Source organism: Rhinoraja longicauda, chromosome 43 (assembly GCF_053455715.1).
Source record: "Rhinoraja longicauda isolate Sanriku21f chromosome 43, sRhiLon1.1, whole genome shotgun sequence".
NCBI classification, from domain to species: Eukaryota; Metazoa; Chordata; class Chondrichthyes; order Rajiformes; family Arhynchobatidae; genus Rhinoraja; species Rhinoraja longicauda.
In genome coordinates this window covers 6376620-6389482 of record NC_135995.1, presented here as the reverse complement: position 1 = coordinate 6389482, position 12863 = coordinate 6376620, and the positions used below count along the sequence as shown (strand labels likewise).

Genomic DNA, 12863 nt, shown 5'->3' with positions numbered 1-12863 from the left:
ATGAATTCCACAGATTCACCACCCTCTGACAAGAAATTCCTCCTCATCTCCTTCCTAAAGGTGCATTTTTTAAATTCTGAGGTGATCGCCTCTGGTCCGAGACTCTCCCACTAGTGAAAACATCTTCTCCACATTCACTCTATCACTATTCTGTATGTTTCAAAGAGGTCCTCACTTATCCTTCTAAACTCCAGCGAGTACAGGCTCAGTGCCATCAAACGCCCATCTTACGTTAACCTACTCATTCCTCGGATCATTCTCGTAAGAGCTCCTCAGGACTCTCTTCAACACCAGCACATTCTTCCTCAGATATGGTGCCCACAACTGCTCACAATACTCCAAATACGACCTCACCAGCGCCTTATAGAGCCTCAGCATTACATCCCTGTTTGTGTATTCTAGCCCTCTTGAAATAAATGTTTGCATTGTATGTGCCTTCCTTACTAGCGATTCGACTTGCAAATTTACTTTTTGGGAATCCTATACCAGCACACCCAAGTCCCTTTGCACCTCCGATTTCTGAATTATCTCCCCATTTAGAAAATAATCTATGCCTTTATTCCTACGACCAAAATGCATGAGTCCAGACTTTGTCAGGCTGTGTTCCATCTGCTTGCTGCAGATTCCAGCTTTTTTCGTTTTTTAGTTTAGAGATACCTCGCAGACACTGGCCCTTCGGCCCACCGAGTCCACACCGACCAGCGATCCCCACACATTAGCACCACCCTACTACACACACTACGGACAAATTTACATTTCTACCAAGGCAATTAACTTACAAACCTGCACGTCATTGGAGTGCGGGAGGAAACCGAAGATCTTGGAGAAAACCTAGGCAGGTCATGGGGGAACGTACGAACTGTGTGCAGACAAGCAGACAAGCCTTCCAGGATTTGATACTTTACAATGAAGACTTATCCTTCTGATCTCCAGCGAGTACAGGCCCAGTGCCGTCATAAGTTAACCCACTTATTCTTGTAAACCTCCTCTGGATCTTCTCCAGAGCCAGCACGTCCTTCCTCATATACGGTGCCCAAAATTCCTCACAATACTCGAAATGCGGCCTGACCAGCTCCTTATAGAAGATGCGACCCCTGACCCAAGACGTAGTCTGTCCATTCCACACTGTGCTGTTTTTACCCAATGAATTCCTCCAGCGCGTTTGTTCTTTTTTCACATAACCGCATATTACGTTGCAGCGTGGAGAATAGGCACATATTAGTTACTATATGGAGGAATGTAGATTAAATGTAATGTTATTGGGATACTGGACTACATTTGTGTGGTTTACAACAGGTGCAGAATGCAAGAGAAAAGGTCCATTTTATCTGCCGAGATGAATCCTGAACCTGAACACTGCGTTAAGATGTCCACTAAATGTCATGCACACTGACACACACAAACATGCAAACACACGCACACACAGACACACACACACAGGCGGAGATTGGCATTGAACCTGTGTTTGAAAGACACTGGCTCTAACCGCTATCACAGTAAGAGAACAGGGACTACAATAATGAGTGGAGGGAAGGAATCTGGTTTGAAGGGCCGAATGGCCACCTCCTGTCCTATTTCTTCATATCCAGCAATAAAATTGTAAATTCTCAATTAACCACGCACTTTAACATGAGACAACTTTAATGAAATAGAATGCATTGTTGCTCTATTCAGACTATTCAACTCAGTGTGCGGCGGTTTATGAAGGCGTGAGTTAATGGCTTTGGGACAGCAGGGATTGTTACATGGTTTGATTCAATGCTGCAGCGGGAGAGTCACCTCCTCACAGCTCCAGAGACTAGGGTTCAAATCCGACCTCCGGCACTTTGTGTGCAAGTGTGGGTGTGCGTGTGTGAGAGATAGAGAGTGTGTGTGTGTGTGCGCATTTGTGTGTGTGTGTGTGTGTGTGTGAGAGAGTGTGTGTGTGTGGATTTGTGTGTGTGGGTGTGTATGGATTTGTTTGTATGTTTGTGTGTGTGCGCGCGCGTGTGTGTGTGTGGATTTGTGTGTGAATTTCCATCGGCTGCTTCGATTCCTTCTCCATCCCCAAACAAGACATGCTGGTGTCGGTGAGGTTATTAGCTGCTGCGAAAGATCGAACAAAGGTGGGGCTGGGGTTCACTCACCTGTTCAAGTGTTAGGTATATACTTGTGAGGCAATGCAGGGAAGGTATCTGTGCGGTGGCTGATTGGGTGGACAAAGGCCAGAGATGGGAAAAGATACAAACGGCTGTTAGATAACGAGGGGGTGAAATGTAAAGCTAGAGGGGGTGATAGAGGTGAGATGGGGCGGGAGGGGGGTAGTGGGTAGTGAGTGATATTGGGAAAAAGAGGGGGATAAATTAGTTGATTAGTACGGATGCCAGGGGTTACAGGGAGAAGGCAGGAGAATGGGGTGGAGAGGGAGATATATCAGCCATGATTGAATGGCGGAGTAAATTTGATGGGCCGAATGGCCTAATTCTGCTGCTATAACTTATGAATGTATGAACTCACGTCATGAGGGGAGCTGTTTGGAAATAGAATAATACAGTTGCTCTGGGATAGTATCACCAGGAGGGAGTGAATGGCCTCCTGTGATATTGGTGCAGATGAGGGTGTACGTGTAAAGGGTGGGGATTTACCAGTGCACGACCTGGCGGCGCCGCACCTGGGCGCAATTGGTGGACAGAAAGGCGAGGAAAACCAGCAGCACAGATACCAAGGCGATGGCAGTCAAGGCGTACCAGACGAAGCGCATGGCGCTGGTCTCGGCCGCCGCCCTCCTCTCGTTGGGCTCCAGCACCTTCAGGTGGAAAGAACCGGCCAGTTCCTCGGAGACGTAGCACCTGTAGACCCCCTCGTCGGCTTTCTGGACGCCCTTTATGGTGTAGACGCTTCGGCCCGTCACATCGTCCAAGGCGTGAGTGCTACCCCGCCGTCCGGAGAGATCCGCCCGCGAAACGTCGGTGGAATTTCTCCGCCACGAAACCGGGGTGTAGACCCACGCATCGGGGCACTTGAAGCTCACGTTGCCGTTGACCAAGTAGGCTTCGATCAGGAGGACGTCGGACAGTTGCAAAGGCACGAATTTCTGACCGGGCACTTCGAGCTTCCTGACTTTGGCGAGGTATGGGGGCGAGGTAACGCAGGGAACGATGCACGGTTCCAGTCCCAGCTCCGGGGGGCGCCCTGGAAGTATCTGCCGCTCGGCCAAAGCCCAGATGCCGCAGGGCACCGGTTTGTGGTCGCCTGGGACTGGCCGGGCGTAACAGAAATCCACTCGACTCCTCTCCGCCGGGACCCCGCACCGGTCGCAGTCTTCCCAGGCGTTCCACACGGTGAACAGCTCCAAGTGCCGGCCTCCTACTTCCAAGAAGCGATTGGGGAGCGAGGAGACGCCGATGGATTTGCCCGAGATGTGGACCTTCTCCGCGTCCTGCATGTCCACCTCTAGTAAGCGAGGGTCCTGTTTCCCGACCTGCAGAGGTAGACGCCCGAGTCCCTGACCATGGTGGGCCTGATGACCAGATGCGGCCAGGATAACATGCAACGGGCCCGGAGATCCAAGAGCGTGTCCGCCTTCAAGTGTCATCTCCAGTCCCAGCGAGGACCACCGGCTTGGTGTCGGGCTCAGTGGTGTTGTAGTAGACCCAGGCCACGCTGCCGGGGTGGCTCGGCCCGTTGGGGCAGAGCAAAGTGGCCGGGTTCTTGGTGAGGAAGGGGACTTGACATGGCCGGTTGGGGTAACAAGCCACCGAGGTCCCACCCCACGCCTGCCGGGCGCCGGTCAACAGCAACAGGGCGATTGGAAGAGTGGGGGTCCAAACCGACCAGGCGTCCATCCCGCGGCGCCTGATGGAGAGAGGCGTCCCGCGTCCCCACGTCTCATCTCCTGGAGACCGCAGTGACGTGGAGAACGAGTCAACAATGGGGCCGTCGTTCACAATTCCATCCGGTTCGGTCCCGGGCCAGAACGTTGCTTCATCCGATTCTAAGAGAAAAGACTGTGAATGTTCGCTGTTTCTTCTAAAGCCCCGGGGCCACAGTTTAAGATTAAAGGGTCGGCCATTTAGAACGGAGATGGCGAAGAACTTTTTCACCCAGAGTTGTGAACCTGTGGAATTCTCTGCCTCAGAAGGCAGTGGAGGCCAATTCTCTGGATGCTATCAAGAGAGAGTTAAATACAGCTCTTAATGATAGCGGAGTCAAGGGATATGGGGAGAAGGCAGGAACGGGGTACCGATTGGGGATGATCAGCCATGATCACAGTGAATGGCGGTGCTGGCGTGTATTGTGTATTCCGGCAGTTCTCACCTTAAATGAGTTGGATTTGAGTTTTGGTTGATTGTCACGTGCAGAGTGAAAAGCTTTTTTTTGTTGTGCCATCCAATCAGCGGAAAGACAACACGTGATTAGAATCCAGACCTCCCAACATTTGATTTTACAAATTCAGAATTTTGATGTCCAAAATTCAGAAATTTGCATCAAAATTCATAATATGGCGCGTAATACAACTTTTCAGCAAAAAATGTATGCACGCCAAATGCGCGTACGCGTTGCGTTACAGTCATGTGTGAAAAACAACTATTATTTCCAACAGTCTGTAGTGCTTGGACCACATGTACAATGTCAGGCCTATCATGAGTATATTCTGCTATTTATAGAAAGGTTATTCAACAGAAATGCTTTTTACAACACAACGAAAAAATAGTTTTCTTTTCTCTATTTTGCTTTTTCCTTACACAAAATGTATGACAAAGTTATGAAGAAAGAGTTTCATTTAAAAATACACATACCTAATTTCATTGAAGACATACTTGCTCCAGTGGTTTTCAACAGCAAATCACAACAGTCCATGTCCCCCCAACCCCCCACTCCTCCCCACTACCCTCCCCCCCACCCCCAACCCCTTCCCCCCAAATCCCCCCCCCACTGCCACTCTACCCCCACTCCCGACTCACCCCGTACTCCCCTCCCCCCGACTCCCCCCACTCTCGCCTCCCCTCTCACGCCTACCCCCTACTCCCCTTTCCCCCCCACCCCCCCCTTCCCCTCTACCCCCCCCCCCCCCACCTCCACTCCCCCTCCCCCCAGGGCGTGGGACTAGCATTGATGGCCGTTGTAGGCGAGTTGGTCCAAAGGGCCTGTTGCCGCAGTGTATCACTCTATGACATGGGATACTGTCACTGCTGCAAAATACGTTGAGACATCAACAGATTGAGGAGCATGTGTGGAGTCAACTAGTGGCCAAAGCTTCGGTTTCAGACCTTGCACGATGTAGATGATGAATATAGAAAGATATCCACGATATGGAGTTGCGATGAATGGGTGAAATGAAGGGTGGTATCTGAAAGATGGAACCAGATGATTGGGGGGTGGGGTGGGGTGGGGAGGGAAGAGGCAATGGGCAGATAAAATTAGATGAGAGAGCGTAAGGCGTCTTGCGAATGAGTGGTGATGGTGGGATTTATTCTACTCACTTTCCTTCAGAACTTCTTAACTCAGGCCCTCCTCCCTCCCACACAGACCCTCTTCTCCACAGTCCTTCACAATTCAGACCCTCCTTCCCTCATAATTTAGTACCTCTTCCAGCGGGCCTTCACAACTCAGACCCACCTCACAACTCAGACCCTCCTCACAACTCAGACCCTCCTCACAAAGACCATGCACACACCTCAGACCCCCTCACAACCCAAACCCTCCTCAAAACTCAGTCCATCCTCACAGCTCAGTCCATCCTCACAGCTCAGTCCATCCTCCTCTCAGTCCCTCGAACTCAGACCCTTCCCTCACTGCCCAACAGACCTTGTCTCTGCCCATCAAAGCCTCCTTGTTTCCCCTCTGACTCTCCCTTCCTCCATTCCTCTCCATCAGACTCTCTCTACTCACTTCCCTTCAGAACATCTCACCCCAGACCCTCCTCCCCTCAAAACTTAGAACCTCCTGCGGCCCCTCAAAACTCAGAGCCTCCACACAACTCAGACCCTCCTCACAACTCAGACCCTCCTCACAACTCAGACCCTCCTCACAACTCAGACCCTCCTCATAACTCGGATCTTCCTCCCCTCGGTTTCTCACGCCTCAGACCCACTTCTCCTCAGCCTCTCACGGGTCTGACCCTCCTCCTCTATCCCTCACAACACAGTCCCTCCCTCTCTCCCCCTCAGGCTGAGACCCTCCCCTCTCCCCATCAAAGCCTCATTCCTGCCCCTCAGTCTATCCCGCCCCTCCTCCTTTCCTCTCCATTTACTCTCCTCACTTCCTCTCAGAGCTCAGACCCTCTTCCTCTAAATCCCTCACAACTCAGACCCTCCTCCCCTCGGTCCCTCACAGCTCAGGACGTCGACAACCGCCCGCGCACGCGCTCTCTCTCTCTCGTGCGCGGAGCCGGGAGCGTCGCCCTCGCGCGGTGACGGTTGGAAGCAGCGGGGCCGCGGTGCGCAGGCGCCGTGTTTCCAACCGGCTGCAGGACCGCTCTGCGCGTGCGCTACTTTTCCAACCGTCACCGCGCGAGGGCGACGCTCCCGGCTCCTCGCTCGGGAGAGAGAGCGCGTGCGCGGGCGGTTGGGGCGTCCGATCGCTGGGCGGAGGGTGGAGGAGAGAGGAGGGAGGGAGGGACTGAGCTGTGAGGGACCGAGGGGAGGAGGGGCTGTGTTGTGAGGGACCGAGGGGAAGGGGATGGTCTGAGTTGTGAGGAGGATATCGGTCAGGAGGTTCCGAAGGGAAGTGAGGAGAGTCTGAATGGAGAGGAATGGAGGAGGGACTGAGGGTCAGGATGGGACCTGAGAGGGAATGAGGCTTTGAGGGGGAGAGAAAAGAGGGCTGTCGCGCAGTATCTGAGCGAAGAGGGCGGAAGGAGAAGGGATGTGGAGGATCTGAGTGCAAGAAGTGTCCGAGGGGCGAGAGGAGGGACATGGAAGAAGCCGAGGGAAAGAGAGGAACATCTGAGGCGGTGGGAATCTAAGACTTTCCATCATCATTAAAAGCACAAAGATAAAATAGGAGGAAAGGAGCAGAATTTTGCCTGGGCTGAGATACGAGTGTGTTGTAAACATGGGCAGGAAACTGACCAGAAAGTGAGTCTACATCAGAGCAGTGGGAGACCGTCAAGGAGGAAGTTCATTGGGTTTAGATTGAACATGTTCCAAAACCAAGCAGGAGGCATTTAATGGGAAACACGGTGTATAGTGGGTGAGGGAACACAGTGAGGGAGGTTTCTGTCAGACACTGAGATTCCAAAACTGCACAAAGCTTGATTGAATGTAGAACATTTTAGAGTGAAATTTGAGAGAAGTTAGGAAAGCACGGTGTTAAAATATATTGGCCGTAACATTAATAGAAAAGTAAAGTACACTGCTGGAGAGTACCAGGATGAAATTGGAGGGAAGTGGAGGGAAATTGGAGGGAATTTCAAGTAATACACCGCAAACGCCGTCTCTCTTTCCCCGGCCACGGACCCCTCCCCAGATGTACACATTCCCCCATCATCTCGCACTACACTCATCATACTCGGTTTTCCTCCCGCTCTTAAATAACACCGTGCCACACACTTGCATTGATCTGTCTTATTTTCCCTCCCCTCTTCCCAACTACCAACATCCCTACCTTTGTCAATATTTCACTCTTCTTGTTATTTCCCTATGCAAATCGTCTTTGCCCCGTTTACAACAATAGTTTTTGTAACTTATTCTACCTATCTGCAAATCACTCATCCCCATCTCTATTTACATCACCCGCCAGGTTTTTCTTCGTCCAATCTCTCTATTTCAGCTTTCTAGACCCGACTCCAGTCAGTCAGCATCGGGGTCGCGACCCGAGGATAGTCTCTCCTCTCTCTTCGCAGATGCTGCTTGATAATCGGAGTTCCTCCAGCATTTTATTTACCACAAGCGTGTGGCTTGCTTTCATCGGTCGGGGTGATGAGTATGAGTCAGCAAGTAAGGTTACGTCTTTGATGACTCTGCATTTCGAGGATTCTGTCGCTCCATTATGGGAAGAATGTGGCAGCTTTGGAGAGGTCAAAGAAGGTATTTACCAGAATGTTGCCGGGATTAGCGATTATTATCTTTACGGAGAAATTGAACGAAGTTGCATTGATTTCTCTGGAACGTAGGTTGGCGGGGAGATCAGGTAGAAGTACTTCAAATTATGAGAAATAGATGAGACAGTCAGAGCCATCTTCCTCTTCAACTCCATATTCATATTTCCTCCCCAGGAAGTGGCCTCTGACTTTCTTACCTGTCTATATTTCTCAAAATTCTATATTTATGCCAGAGCATAACTGAAGAGCATAGATTTAATGTGTGATTGACAATGTTTCAAGGAATGTGGGCGGGGCAGGTACATTTACACAGAGGAACATTTACATTTGCAACACGCTGCCAGTGCTGGCAGTGGAATCAGTTTCAATACTGGCTTGTAAAAGGCTTTTAGATGAGATCAAGTGGACCAGTTTGGCCAAACCTCTCCTGCATTGGTGCAGCACCCTCTCCCCCTCTCCCCCTCCTCCCCGCCCCGTCCCCATACTCTCCCCCGTCCCCATACTCTCCCCTCCCCTCCCCCCCTCCCCTCCCCCCCCTCCCTCCCCTCCCCCCCTCCCTCCCCTCCCCTCCCCCCCTCCCTCCCCTCCCCATCCCCCCTCTCCCTCCCCCCATCCCCCCTCTCCCTCCCCCCCTCTCCCTCCCCCCCTCTCCCTCCCCCCTCTCCCTCCCCCCCTCTCCCTCCCCCCCTCCCTCTCCCTCCCCCCCCCTCCCCCTCCCCCCTCTCCTGCATTGGTGCAGCACCCTCTCCCCCCCTTCCCCCCTCCCCCCTCCTTCCCTCCCCCCCTCTTCCTCCCTCCTTTCCCCCCCTCCTCCTTCCCTCCCCCCCCCTCCTTCCCCCCCCCTCTCCTTCCCTCCCCCCCTCCTTCCTTCCCCCCCCTCTCCTTCCCTCCCCCCCCTCCTTCCCTCCCCCCCTTCCCTCCCCTCCCCCCCCCTCCTTCCCTCCCCCCCTCCTTCCCTCCCCCCCCTCCTTCCCTCCCCCCCTCCTCCCTCCCCCCCTCCTTCCTCCCTCCCCCCCACCCTCCCTTCCTCCCTCCCCCCCACCCTCCCTCCCCCCTCCCTCCCCCCTCCTCCTCCCCCTCCCCCCCTCCTCCCCCCCCCCTCCTCCCCCCCCCCTCCTCCTCCCCCCCTCCTCCTCCCCCCCTCCTCCCCCTCCTCCCCCTCCTCCTCACTCCCCCCCCTCCTCCCTCCCCCCCCCCCCCCCTCAGCTACATCCTTCTCAAGTGAAGGCCACCAAAAACGCTGTTTAACCACAAAAACAGTTCTCTTGGCACCTGGATGGCATGTGAGCAGGGACGTGTGAGCCCAGTGGATTACCTGGGGGCGTAATGTCACAGGAACAAACAAACAGTTAGTAGGACAGCCACTCGGTGCTGGAGTCTCATCATTAGCCTGCTTGATATCTGTTTCGATCTACCAAGACACCGCTCCTACCACACGGTTAAGTGGCAGGATGGGTTCGGGTTCTCTGGTATCAGGTTCAGGGTCATAAAGTCGGGACAGGGCGTCTGGTTTTGTGTTCTGGGAACCGGGCCTGTAAGACAGAGAAAAGTTGAACCTACTAAAAAACAGAGTCCATCTGGCCTGACGTGAGTTGAGTCTCTTGGCTTTACGGATGTATTCCAGGGGATCTGTCCATACCAGAAAAGGCTGCTCGGCCCCCTCCAGCCAGTGCCTCCACTCCCCCAATGCGGCTCTGACTGCCAGCAGTTCTTTGTTTCCGACATCGTAATTCTTTTCTGCTGGGGTCAACTTACGTGACAGATAGGCGCAGGGATGAATCCGGTTGTCCTTCTCCGCTCTCTGGGAAAGTACCGCCCCAATCCCCTCGTTGGAGGCATCCACCTCCACAATGAACTGTCTCTGGGGATCTGGGATGGTCAGAACAGGAGCGTTGGTGAACAATGTTTTGAGGCGCTGGAAGGTGGCTTCGGCCTGAGGATTCCACTGGAACTGGGTCTTGGAAGACGTGAGAGAGTGCAGAGGAGCAGCAACAGCACTGAAGTCTCTAATAAAACGTCTGTAAAAGTTTGCAAATCCAAGAAACCATTGCACCTTCTTTCTGTTAGTGGGGGTGGGCCAGTTGGCCACCGCACTGACCTTATCAGGGTCCATCTGGATGTGGTCGGCCGATATAATGTAGCCCAGAAAGGACATTGTGTCTGCGTGGAAGTCGCACTTCTCGGCCTTCACATACAGACGGTTAGCTAGGAGCTTCTGCAACACACACTTGACATGACGCTCATGAGACTGTATGTCTGGAGAGAAGATAAGAATGTCATCAAGGTAGACAAAAACACACTCATTGAGAAATTCCCTGAGCACCTCGTTCATAAAAGCTTGGAAGACTGCGGGGGCATTGGTTAACCTGAACGGCATCACCAAATACTCGTAGTGCCCGTTAGGGGTGTTAAACCCAGTTTTCCACTCATCCCCCTCTCTGATTCTCACTAGGTGGTATGCATTCCTTAAGTCTAGTTTAGTGAATACTTTGGCTTTGTGCAACAGTTCAAAAGCAGAAGACATCAAAGGAAGTGGGTAACGATTCTTGATCGTAATCTCGTTTAGGGGGCTGTAATCTATGCAGGGACGAAGTGACCCATCTTTCTTGCCCACAAAGAAAAACCCCGCGCCTGCTGCCGAGGAGGACGGGCGAATAATGCCCGTCCTCAGGGAGGACTCAATGTACTCATCCATCGCCTTCCTCTCGGGGCCGGATATGGAGTACAGTCGCCCCTTGGGAATAGGGGCCCCCGGCAGCAGGTTGATAGCGCAGTCGAAAGGTCGATGAGGAGGTAGGGTGGTGGCCCTGGACTTGTTGAACACCTCCTTCAGTTCATGGTAACAGGGTGGAACCTTCGACAGATCGGGATAGTCATCATCATCATTAGAAATCTTTATTTCTTCAGATTTAAGAACATTTATTCCCAAAACCGCCCCGATCTTCCCGTAACTCACCGCTTTGTTCACTGGTTCAACAAGACATGTTTGTGTGCACTCAACCCCCCATCGTCTGATCTTACCAGATCGCCAATCAATCTGAAGATTGTGTTTCTGCAGCCAGGGGAAACCAAAGACCAAGGGATGTTGAGCTGAGTCAAACAAGTGAAAAGACATTATCTCCACATGGTTAGCATTGAACATGACTTTGACAGGTTCTGTACGATGAGTTATCTCAAACAACTGACGTCCATCTAAAGCGCTCGCCACGATAGGTTGCAACAAGGGCACAGATTTAACCTTACACGTTCGAGCTAGAGTCCAGTCCATGAGACTCTCGTCGGCTCCGGAGTCGATCAAAACCCCCCGAGCCACAATTTGCTGATTCAGAGTGAGGGTTACCTGTGTCAGAGGTCGAGGAGGTAAGTCCGAAACGGGGAATTGACTCACCAGTGTCCTCCTTTTCACTGGTGAGCCACCCCTTTTACCGAGCAGCCTGCCAGACGGTGTCCTTGTTGACCGCAGTAAAAGCAGGCTCCGTCCTTCAGGCGGTGCTGTCGCTGCTCCAGAGTCAGCCTGGTTCGTCGTAGCTGCATGGGTTCCTCCGACGGCTGAGAGGGCGCTGTTTTCTCCGGCCAGCGATGGACAGGGAACGATGACTTCTTCGGTGTGAAGGACCCGGAGGAGCGCCCCTGGTGATTGGGAGGACGATCAGCAGCCTGGTGTCTTTCATTTTCCTTTATCCTGTTATCGACACGAGTAGCCCAGGTAATTAATGTCTCTAGATCACTGGGTAACTCAAAAGGTGAAAGTCTGTCCTTTATAGCCTCCGACAACCCATTCATGAATGCATCCACTTGTGCAGGCATATTCCACCCACTGTCTGTTGCAAGGGTTCGGAAGTCAATGGCATAGTCTATCACTGGGCGAGTGTTCTGTTTTAGCTGCAGTAAGACTCGGGAAGCTTCCCTAGCAGAGGAAGTGTGATCAAAAATACTGCTAAATGTTCTTTGGAAGAGGTCTAGATCCTGGCAGACTGTGGAGCCCCGAGACCACTCCGCAGTGGCCCATGCTGCGGCTCGTCCCGTCAAATGGGACACAATAAATGCTACCCTGGCCTGGTCTGAGGGGAAGTGTGCAGGGTTATGCTTGAAGTGGAGATCACATTGTACAAGGAATAATCTACAATTCTCAGAGTCTCCAGAGAACTTATCTGGTGAAGCCAGGCGTAGAATCAGCGTGGGGTTCGCAGGCGTGGCCGGAACAGCAGGCGGATAACCGGCTGGAGGTTCAACGTGAGCCAGTGGAGAAGCTGCCGAGGTTGGGTCGAGACGAGCCAGAACCCAATGGAGTTGTACAGCGAGGTGGTTAATCTGGGTCGTCACTGATGATTGGAACTCGCCTTGTCGATCGTTCAGCTCGCGCACCCCGTGACTGACTGAGCGCAGCTGCTCCTCCTGGTGCTGGATCTTAGTGCCCTGGTTGGCAAGGGCTGATTTCCAAATCTTAGAGTCGGCTGAGTCCATATTATGGCCAGTTCGTTCTGTTAGGTTCTGAGGCACACAGGAACTGGACTCAAACGCACGACTCACACACAAGAGTCAATTTGGAGAAAAAAAAGGCGTTCTTTAATTTCCAAATTAAAGAACACTGTGATACAAACCAAAACCCTAAACTTACTTAGCTACAAAAACATTAGTTACAAAAATACTTACTAGGATAGATACTCACTAACTATACTACGCTTGACAAGAACTTGGAAACAATGCGGGTAAGTCGAGAATCAATGACCGAGAGCACATGAATCACAAGACGAACTGGCACAGGACAAAGGGAGGCGTGGACTATATATACATGAGGTAAGGGCACACAGGTGGAAACAATCAAGGCGGGGCTGACAAT

General features: G+C 52.4%; 1 protein-coding gene and 1 pseudogene across 2 annotated transcripts in view; both read right to left on the bottom strand.

The window, feature by feature from the left end:
- The window catches only part of LOC144612204 (myelin-associated glycoprotein-like), a 760913-nt gene that overhangs the window by 338347 nt on the left and 409703 nt on the right, over nucleotides 1–12863 (bottom strand).
- LOC144612086 (protein FAM187B-like) lies at nucleotides 1595–4838 on the bottom strand (annotated as a pseudogene). Its single transcript, XR_013549617.1, has 2 exons — nucleotides 4779–4838; nucleotides 1595–3973 (listed from the first exon to the last, which is right to left on the bottom strand). The product of XR_013549617.1 is annotated as a protein FAM187B-like (transcript).